The following is an 11,315-nucleotide window of genomic DNA, read 5'->3' as shown; positions in this document are numbered from 1 at the left end:
AAGGTCCAAAGTGAACGCCTTTGGGAATAACCTGCCCTTCATTCCATACACCAAGTCCAGCTTTTCGAATTTTTGAAGTCGCTATGCTGAGACCCTCCGGAAGGGTTAAACGTGCTCTATCTGGCTGACCGAATTCGACCACCGTGTCCTTTATGAACACTGGAGGACCATGCACAGGGCATTCTTCAATAAAATATGTCTCGCAGTCTTCACAAACTAACACATAAAATACAAATTAAAGATGGATCAGGATTTCAATTCATTATTCAGTGTTCATGAAGGTGAAGGGGGATAGTACTGAGAAAGGATAGATTACCTATCATAGATTTGATCTTCCTCATTGTTTGATTGCAATTCAGTCTGCACACACAAGTATGATATTTCTGTGAACTATCAGCTGGGAAAAACACTTGGGGCATCTTCCCTCTATGAAAATTACACCCAGTGCCAGTCAGGTCTTCCCCCACTCTGTTGTATACAAGGGCTTGTTTTGGGCGACATGTTCGGTTCTTGACTCCAAGAAGGCAGTACTGACCTCAATTCACAACAGCATTGCAAAAACTGTCAACAGTATCTCCAAGCTGTGCCACACCAGATACGATTAGGAGTGGGCAGGAAGGGAATTTTGCACAAGGAGGCGGAATTACCTCCTATAGGTTATAGCTTCCTCATTCTTTGAATGTGTTTCAACCTGCATATCCAGTAACAAAAGTCCCTCTAAACCATCAGGCAAATCACGCTAGGGTACAGTGCCACTTCTCAAATTTGCCCTTTCAGTTATGCCATCATCTTAGCCCCACACCCCTTCTCAAACCATGTTGACACCCAACTTAATTCTGGCTGCATCATCAATTCTTTGGAGATGGTCATTGCTTGCCATTCATAAGTTTGAATGTTAGCTGCCGCTTATCAGCCCAAGCCTGGATGTTGTCCAGGTCCTGCTGTAGGCTGGCATAGGATGCTTCAATATCCTAGACAAAGGGCTGCTATTCCCTGTAATCAGGGGCCATTAGTTTATGGTTATTGAAATTCATATGAAATTCATATAATAATTCATGAGCGAATTCCAGAATTATTATCAATAGTTTGGGGATCATATTTGTGATTGTTATTCCTTCATGAAAAAGGAAAATCGGTGCCTGTTTGTGGGCAAACAGAGGCCTGCACTCCTGTCCCACCACTCTGACATGCTGCATTGCTCCACCAATCCCCTGACCTACCAAGGCCCCTGTGTCATCACACCAAAATGCCCAGTAAATTATTCCTGCCCTGAGGAAATGGATAGGTTGCTTTGCACATACACAGGTAATCATCGTCACAAAGTTCCCTTTCTTCAGTGTAAACTTTTCTCTCTCTGTTTCTCAAACAGTATCTTCTGCTTTCAGTCTCTTTGGTGGTTTCCTCATTTGCTGACCCCAAGATCTTTCCAGTACAGACAACTGTGGAATAAATCCAGAAAATCAGGATCAAAAATTGAACCAATTAGTTTTAATATTCTTGTATGTCAAGCTTGTTTTTTGTTGAACAGGAGATGCTGAAGATATATGGCTCTGTGGGTAGCACCCTCACCTCTGAGTCACAAGGTTGTGGGTTCAAGTACCACATCAGGGACTTAAACACAAAAATCAAGGCGGACACTCCAGTGCAGTGCTGAGGCAGTGCCGCACTGTCGGAGGTGCCGTCTTTCAGATGAGACGTTAATCCGAGGCCTCGTCTGCTCTCTCAGGTCGACATAAAAGGTCCCATGGCACTATTTCGAAGAAGAGCAGGGGTGCTATCCCCGGTGTCCCTGACCAATATTTATCCCTCAATCAACATAAAAAAAGATTATCAGGTCATTATCACATTGCTATTTGTGGGAGTATGCTGTACGCAAATTGGCTGCCGCGTTTCCTACATTCCAACAGTGACTACACTTCAAAAAATACTTCATTGGCTGTGAAGCACTTTGAGACGTCCAGTGGTTGTGAAAGGCGCTATATAAATGCAAGTCTTTCTTTCTTTATTTACATAAATCAGCAAGATATTGCGTTAATCTGATTTGAATGACTACTGGTGTGGTGGCATTATCAACATAGGGCATCTCTTGCTCATTAAAATACCCTCAATTATTCAAAATAGAAATACTTTACTGAAATCCTTTATTCCAGGACAAATACCTTTATTGGATTCACTACGAGCTTCACTTTCACAAACCAAGGTGCTCGTTTCTATTCTGATCTTTTGAACTGAAACTGTCTCTTCCTTAGCTGAAGCAGTTTCCTCAGTGATGCCTCGGAAAACTTCATCTTCAGCTACTTCGAAATGGGACACAATCTGTGACAGGGTTTTTTGGTTCTGAAATGCAGAATGTGAGAGTGAAAATGTACCTCACAGCACCTGAAGTAGACAATAGCTGCCTCAGGACTCCCTGCATTACAAGTCAAAGCAGTTGTCTATTGTTCCTCTCCATTAGTTATTGTAGGATATTTAATAAACAGAGCTTCCCAATTACCCAACTGGGGAAATGCAGTTGCTCCCCAGTGTAGTGCTGAGTCACACATATCAGATAGTTCCCTTGTTTGATACTGCACTGTACTGATACTGATCTCAGCAAATGTAGTAAACCTATTAAATTAACCTCAGCACCCTTTTGCAAGGGAGGGAATAAAATTAGCCAGGATTCCCAATGATTGCTAACTAATCATCACTTCTGGAAAGGTCTGTGTGCGTGTATATGAAAACAGGATTGACCTTCTCCAAAAATGAGAGCCTAACACATGAAGAACAGCTATTTAACAAATACCAACATGGCTGCCCATTAAGTCAGGACAGACTAAGGAAACATATCTACTCATGAATCAGTGCCTTCAGGAAAATGGGAGAGGAGGAGATTCGACACATATTTTCACTCCTTCACCTCTGGTCTTCCCACACCACACACAATCCCTAAAAGAGAGGTAATATTTGACAGTGCCTAAAAACTAACATTGAATTTCAGCTGATGTAAACAAGCAGCTGGAAACAATGATCTTCATTCTGTGGAACATGGAATTATCTTTCCTAACTTTAGCACATCCATTCCACCAGCTGTGTTTCTGAAGGCTGCACACAGAAATTTAGAATACAAAAAAATGAGAGATAAGGTATTAACTGTATGAATAAGTACCTGTCAGCTACGATACTTGCCTTCACCGTTTTCTCCTCGCTCTCCTGAAGCAATTGTATTACAGTTCTAAAGGTACTAATTGTTCTCCTGTGCCTTGTCCATGTGTCTGGATAGCAAGTATTGGCAGGCAACTCAAGATTCAGGAGGCACCAAAGCACAGCTTGATGATGGTCTCCTCTAACTCTACACACATGTACTTTTTCAGCAGAGCTCAAAACACAGCAATCAAGAGCAGGGACCCTGACTAATTTTATTTCTGGGAACCCTGAGGCCCAGTGGAGTTGCCCCATTGCCAAATCTCAGCACAGCGCAAGAATCAAAATTGAATTTGTCTGGGCGTGTCGTACCACACATGGAGAAAAGTATTTTAGATTCAAACCACTTTGCACACAGAACATTCTTCTTGAAGTAAAAGCTAATTGCTCGTTCATGAAGCATCATAGCTACAGAAGGTTAGTCAGAGACAAGAGCCCACGAGAGGAAATCAATGGAAGATCTAGAAGCAGATACAATTTTCTTTAAACTATCTGCCATGCTTGTCACCAAAATTAAGGGCTGCCTGCGTCACTGGACATTTTGCCCCTCAAATCTAGTTCCTAACATGAGAATTGCAATTCTTGATTACAACGACAGGAAGAGGAACCTTGAAATGTTAGTACAGCAGCAGTGACCAAGGGGTTTTGTCTTCATGAACGAGCTAGATCCATATTATGGAGCCTCATGGGCAACATATCAAATTGATGTCCATGTTCCGATTAATTTGCAGTTATTTCAAGTTGCTGATTTTCACAGATTTTGGGATGCTGGTGGAGGATTTATCCACCAACAGCACTAAGAGACCTTTCCAACTCTCCAGGCCATGAATTTCAAGGACAAATAACCAAGTATGAAATATAAATAAAAATAGAACCAAGTTGCCAGGCACCATGGACTGTAAATTGGGCTCTCAATGAAAAAGAAAAATTGTTTAATATAAATCTGAGATAAAGACAGAAAAGGCTGGAAGTGTGTAGCAGCTCAATTCGTGTCTGAAGGAGAAAGACTGGTTAATGTTTGGGTGGGAACTTGTATCGGTATATCCTTCAGATGCTGACAGGCCTGCCGTGATTATCTAGCAGATTGTTTGAATTTTGACATATTAGTCTGATAAGAATTTCTGTTCACTTTGAATTACCTTTCTGGTATTCTCGTTCTTAGTCTTCTTGGTATCTTCATTGTTAAAGAGAGGCTTAAAGAATCTGAACTCTTAAAAAAAGAAAGACATCAGTGTGATTGAGATAATCTCAGATTTCAGTTTATTTATGTTAACAGCATGAAGATTCTAAAAATATCTTGTTTATTCAGGCCCAAAAAAGAATCAACATATTATGCAGATAAAAAGTGAAGAAAAATTACACATTTATAAGGGAAAATGTGATCAGACAATTTACTTATATTTCCAGCTCTCCAAAACTTCAAACTAACTGCCTGCTGACAAAAAATATGTACTAGTTGCTGGACAAACTGGTTATATTCAGGGTGTTAAAAAAGCACATTTAATGCTTTAACAAAGAAAACACATTCAATTTACTTGGTGGGTTTTTCACAAGATGTTTAGGCGTCCAATCCTCATCCGAGTCACTAGAAACATACACACGGGGTTGGTGCCCACTGCTAGGTCTTGATATGAACGTTGGATCTGGTACATTCAATCCTGTGAAAATTAAAATATTCCAATCATCTACAGTTGATAATTGCCTGTATTTAATTTGACTTAACTTACTAACGTAAGGCATCTGTTGAATTGAACCATTTTAGAATAATATCAGGTAAGAGCAGCACAGAGGCTTTCCTTTCATCAATGGCATCTGGATGTAAATCCAGCCCAGACTGATCAGAGGAAAAGGAGCTTTTATGTTATGTTGGGGAGCTGGGAGCACAGCACTCAGACCCATGCCCTCTAAGAGTCCTGTTCTCCCAGATTTTTATGCCACTGATCCCTATTGGACCCATTGGAGAGACCAAAGGAAGATTTACATTTGTGACAGCTGACGGTCACTCTCAGTACCGAGGGAAAGGAAGGTCCTTGATGGCATCTGAGATGTAGAGCTTTCCTCCCTTATTCCAATATTTACTGTTTTTATTCTTCATTTAGTTTTAATGACAATCATTCAGTAGTTTTGTACAAAAAGTGGGGGGAAAGCCGCACAGGTACAACAGGAGGTGTTCTGATAGTGAGGTGAGATCAGGATCAGCTGCGCAGTCCCCCATATCACAAGCCTACATACAGACAGGATTTTTTCAAAGCAAGTAAATTAATATTCAGCGAATCACAGGTTGGGGGTGCTGCATTTCCCGATATGTGTTCCTAATGTGTGCCAGCAGTTGTGAGATGGAAAATTCCAACCAAAATGTCTAACCACATATGAGAAGAATATCCACTTGGGTGTAATATTGGAAGAATTGTATGGCAGTACGAATCAGAGTGTTCAGGAGAGGAAGGGATAAATGTTGAAAGCAAGAAAATAATTTATCTTGTACAAACCTACTGCAAGCATGGTTTCATAATTCTGCTGCACTTTCTTATAACGGATGTCGACCCATTCACTTAGCTCTGCCCAATCATCTTTGGAAAGATAAACGGCAATGTCTTTCAGCTTCTCTAGAATCTGAAGACATAAAATGAATGTAATTTCTGATACATCTAGGCATTTTATCTGTAATCTTCACAAACTACAATTGTAAGATTAGCTACCCTGTCAGATCTGCCAATCTTTAAAAGAATATCCTCCACACCACTTGAATGGGCCGGCACAGCCAGCCTTTATTGGAAGCCATCAATATCGTGGCAGCATGATGTTGAAATGTCTTGAAGGAACGTTGTCTCAAGACCTTCTACAATCAGTGTTGGTGCTACCATGCTCCAGAGGATGTCTGGAAAGGCAAAGCAAAATGGCTAAAAATGCTCCCACACACCATCCCCTTTTCTAAATTATTCTTCCTCACCTTCTTTATGCTCACATGCAACATTCCATAGCCAATTGTACACAAAAACCTTAAAGCAGGTTTTTTGGTACTGCTGTTTTTGAGCCAGTTGTTCAAGGACACCCGTAGTGAAAGCCTCCGATTCCTCCCCCTCAGTGTGACTTTATCCACACTCACCCGAACGTCATAGTTGAGATCAGTCTGGTTACTTCAAGGTACACAGCAAAAGACCATTCAGCAAGCTTCACCATGTTGTTAACTATGGTAGATCTACTCTTTTAACCTCATTTTCCCCATAATTCTCCATTCAATTAATATCCATACAACCCAAGTATCTATCCCCTTTTAAATACCTGAATAAATTCTGCATCAATGGTCTCCTGTTGTAGTGCACTTCACATTCCCACAATATTTCCTATTAATAATTTTCTCCTGGATTAACTTTTCAAAAGCTTAGTTTTAATTTTAAATAGATGTCCCTTTATTACAGACTAGCTGAAGTGCCCGGCGGTGCCGAGGCTTTTTCGAGGGCATGTTGTTGTTGGAAGAGAGAGAGAGCGACTGTGGGGGGGAGAGAGAGAGAGCGCGACTGGGGGGGAAGAGAGGGCGGGTGGGGGGAGGAGAGGGCGGGGAAGGGAGGGCGGGGGGGAGGGCGGGCGGGGGGGAAGGGAGGGCGGGGGGAGGGGAGGGGAAGGGAGGGCGGGGGGGTGGGGGGGAAGGGAGGGCGGGGGGGAGGAAGGGGGAGGGGAAGAAGGGGGAGGGGGAAGGGAGGAATTGAGGCTGAGAGACGGCCACGGCCACGCCCGGTTGCCGGGGTAACCCTGCCGCGCCGCCCCGCACTCCCGAGAGCCCTGTTCTCGAAGCCGCAGCCGCCCCGCCCTGCATGCCCGAGAGCCCCGTTCTCGAAGCCGCAGCCGCCCCGCACTCCCGAGAGCCCCGCTCTTCGAGCCCGCTCCGCACTCCCGAGAGCCCCGCTCTCCAAGCCCCAGCCGGCCCGCACTCCCGTTGCCGGGGTAACCCGATCCGCACTCTCGAGAGCCCCGCCCCCCCCCGAGCGCGGAACAGAGTCTCACCTGCTCCTGCTGCGCGCGCACCCTGACCCTCGTGGCTGACGCCGTTGCCCCGGGTAACGTGACACGGGGGGGGTGGGGGGCGGGTGAGGAGCTTAACAGCAGCCCAGTTACCTAGCTCGGGCCTGGCTGGGCAAGAAAGGCCCAGGCTTTCAGGCCTAAGAAAAAAACGGGCAAAGGTAGGAAAAAGAATGTTCAGGTTAGATAAAATATTTACAAATGAGTGATTTATTTTAAAAGAATTTATTAAATTGAATTTTATTTTGCTGGAAATGTATATTTGAAAAGAAAGACGCAGAAAGCAGGAAAAAGAATGGAAGCAAGATGGCGGCTACTCACCTCGGTTCAGGACGATAAGGCCCGCCCACACACGCACCGATTGGTCAACCGTCAGGTCACCAAAGCGTAGGATTGGTCAATCGTCCCGTCACTCGACCGTAGGAGGGCCCGGCCGCACGCGGCAGCAAGCCACCGTACGATTGGTTGACCTCGAGGTCACTCTGTCGCTAATGAGCGGATAATGAGATGCTAATGAGCGGAATGTTGGAGGTTTTTGGGATACCGCGGGCGCGATTTTAGCCCGGCCGAAACGTAAATACGCTTAAAACCGTCTCGGAAGCGTAAGCTTTCTTTGGAGGTAACGCGCGCGTAGGTACGCCCTGTAACTTTTGAGCGCATAGCCCGCCAGACGCACACGCGATGACAGACAGACAGATCGACCGATTTATATATATAGATAGACTAGCTGAAGTGCCCGGCGGTGCCGAGGCTTTTTCGAGGGCATGTTGTTGTTGGAAGAGAGAGAGAGAGCGACTGGGGGGAAGAGAGAGAGCGACTGGGGGGAAGAGAGGGAGGGGAGGGGAGGTGGGGAGGGGGAGGGGAGGAGGAGAGAGGAGGGGGGGAAGAAGGGGCGGGGGGAGGGAGGGGAGGAGGAGAGAGGAGGGGGGAGGGGAGGTGAAGGGGGAGAGTCCACGAGCCCCCGATCCCCGTCCCCCCAAACTCCCGAGCCCCCTGATCCCCACCCCCCGAACTCCAGAGGTTGGCCCCCCCGAGACTCGCACCCCCAACCCCACCCCCGAGGCTCGCCCACCACCACGGCTCGCCCACCACCCACCCACCCCCGAGGCTCGCCCCCCCCACCAACCAAGCACCGAACTCCAGAGGCGCGATCTTCCGAGCACCGGCCTCCCGAGCTGGCTTCAACATTGCGGCTGTGCGAGACGGCCGGAGGGCCCGGTTGCCAGGGTAGCCGTGACGCTGACCAAGCCCCGCCCCCCGGCCGAGCCAGAGAGAGAGATGCCGCGTCTCAGCTGCTCCTGCTGCGCGCGCGGCCCCCCCCCGAGGGTCACGGCCTCCCCCCCCCCCCCCCCCCGAGGTGAAGACCGCCGATTGCGGCTGTGCGAGACGGCCGGCGGGCCCAGTTGCCAGGGTAACGCTTGACACTCAGCAAGCCCCGCCCCCCGGCCGAGCCAGAGAGAGACGCCGCGTCTCAGCTCCTGCTGCGCGCGCACCCTAGCGGCGCTGGGCTGAGGCTCGGCCCTCCAGCCTTCGAGTGGGGCCGGGAGGTGCCTAGCTCGGGCGTGGGTGCGGAGGAGACGCCGAGGCTTCTAGGCCTACCTGGAAAAACGGGGAAAGGTAGGAAAATTAATGAGATTAGATAAGTTAATTACTTTCTAAATCATTTTTTTAAAAAACAGTATGTGTTTTAAAAGCAACGTTTTTTTTTAAGACGCAGAAAGCGGAAAAAGAAAGGAAAAGTTTGGAATCAAGATGGCAGCGACTCACCTCGGTTCAGAACGATAAGGCCCGGCCACACACGCACCGATTGGCCCGGCGGCACACGCCAGCAACCCGGTGTACGATTGGTCGAGCTCGAGGTCACTCTGTCGCTAATGAGCGGATAATGGGATGCTAATGAGCGGAACGTTGAAGGTTTTTGGGATACCGCGGGCGCAATTTTAGCCCGGCCGAAACGTAAATACGCTTAAAACCGTCTCGGAAGCGTAAGCTTTCTTTGGAGGTAACGCGCGCGTAGGCACGCCCTGTAACTTTCGAGCGCATAGCCCGACAGACGCACACGCGATGACAGACAGAATGACAGACAGATGTACCGATTTATATATATAGATAGATTTGCCGATTGGAAAAATAACGCTTGGAAATCAGCTATCTTGTCAATTCCCTTTTTTATTTTAACTCAGGATGTGGGCAGTGCTAACAAGACCATCTTTAATGCCCATCCCCAATTGCATTGAGAAGCTGGTGGTGGACCTTCTTTTTAAACACCTCGATCAGATCACTCATGTTTTGGGAGATTTGCTCAGTCTCTGATCAGACCTAAGGTCCTAAATGGAATAGAAAAGGCAAATCCACAGCAGTACTTTCAGTTAAATTGTAACTACAAGACTAGGATAAACCTGGTAAAAGAGAAGTTCAGAACTCAGGTCACAGAAAGAATTATCAGTACCTGAAATGGTCACCTGGGGAGGGTAGTAGAGGCAAAAACACTAAAATGAATTAATTTAAGCAGTTAGACATTGTGATAAGGGAATCTTAAGTTTCTACTGGAAGGATAAGTTCGATGGGCTAAATGGTCTCACTGCTCAATATTAATGTTAGTGATCCAATCTAAACACTGGGGAACTCAGCCACTCCCTACTGACACTATTAATGTGATTGGTATCTTTTGGGACTGAGCAGCTGAATCTTCCCCATCTCAAGTTGCAAACAATACATTTCTCCAGCATTTTCTTTCTGGTTTCCATTTGAAATCTGCCCTCATCTCACCTCCGATTTGCTCTTCTCAGACATGGCCTTTCCCTCTTCAGTATCTTCCCTGTCACTCTGAGTTTTGCCCATCCCTTCCTGAGGTTGGCCACCTTATTTACTCAACTTTTCCCTCGACTTTTTGTGCCCTTCTCGATCCCTCAGTCTGTTTAATGGTTTTGCCCCCGGGTCGATTATTTCTTCCTTTTTTCTGTCACCTCACGGGGCTAAAATGAAGCTCAATGTGAGTGAAAGACTTTCCTGTCAGCAGCAGTGTTTAGTTTATGTGGCACTAATATCTGAAGCGGTCTTTTCTTCTGACTTTCCCTCAGACTAACACGACCTGAGTCTCTTTCTGACTAACAGTAACCTGCCAGCTCCTGCTTTTTCCTCAGGATATTTTAGTTCCTTTTGTCGTCAGAAATTATTTGCGACCGGATTTTTTTTAGCTGCAATCCCTCAGCATTTGCTGTACAGTGTGCAATGAGTGAGAATGTGGTTTCCCCGCCCGCCTTTTCTTTTTCTTTTTTTTTTCTTCTTCCTCCTGCAGCCTCCCGCTTTCTGCCGTTTGCCCGGCGACGCCGCCTCTATTTATAGCCCCGCCTCCCCCCCGGGGACGGGGCCGACAGAAGGGCGACACGTGGGCGGCGCTGCGGCCAATCAGAGCGCTGCGGCTGAGGGTTGAGCAGGGCGCGAGCGCCGGCGTGAGGAGACAGCCCGCCTCACGCGCACAGGGAGGTCGAGCGCGCGCCCTTTGAACCAAGGCCCAAAGACAAAGGGCGGGAATAAGACCCCGCGGGGCCTCGTGTTTGCGTCGCAGCGCCAAGCCCGGCCCCCCGGGTGAGCGGGGCGACTGTCCGCCATCTTGCTGAAGGATTTCTCCCCGGCGACAGGCCCGGGTTACCCTGGCAACCGGCCGCCATCTTGGTGAAGGAAGGCGGGACTTGTCCCCGCGCCGCTAAATGCAAAGCTTAAGCACGCCACTCAAGCCAAAATCAACACAGGCATCAATTGCTTAAACTATCGTGATCTGAGACTTCTCCCCACCCCGCCTTGCACCGTTGCCAAGTTTATGCGCTTGTGTATGGGCCAACCAGTCCCCATAGCAACGGGGTGCACTTGTGCGACGTGCAGATGGGATTCAACGTTCCAATTGTGAGTTTAGCAGCAGCACATTTAAGTGAGACCTGCAAAGAAATGCCACTTTCGGTTAACAAACTAGCCCAAAAATTAGGCACCTGCCCAAAGCCATTTTTCCCCACACAGCATGAAAAAACCTAACCTAATTGTCTTGCCAGATCTGGCAACACTGACCCCAACCTAGTGCCATCAAATCCCAGGCTCATCCACTCCACACTACAAAATCC

General features: G+C 47.2%; 1 long non-coding RNA gene across 1 annotated transcript; it reads right to left on the bottom strand.

Moving 5' to 3' along the window:
• Positions 1-4,415: 4,415 nt before the first annotated feature.
• LOC147109847 (uncharacterized) lies at positions 4,416-5,791 on the bottom strand. The gene is made up of 2 exons (XR_015080364.1): positions 5,673-5,791; positions 4,416-4,841 (listed from the first exon to the last, which is right to left on the bottom strand). It is a non-coding gene; the product is annotated as an uncharacterized LOC147109847 (long non-coding RNA).
• Between the last annotated feature and the right edge of the window lie 5,524 nt (positions 5,792-11,315).

Source organism: Somniosus microcephalus, chromosome 12 (genome assembly GCF_052327205.1).
Source record: "Somniosus microcephalus isolate GS21.2 chromosome 12, FLI_Smic_1.0, whole genome shotgun sequence".
NCBI classification, from domain to species: Eukaryota; Metazoa; Chordata; class Chondrichthyes; order Squaliformes; family Somniosidae; genus Somniosus; species Somniosus microcephalus.
Note: the sequence above shows the minus strand (reverse complement) of the source record. Positions and strands in the feature narration are given on the sequence as shown.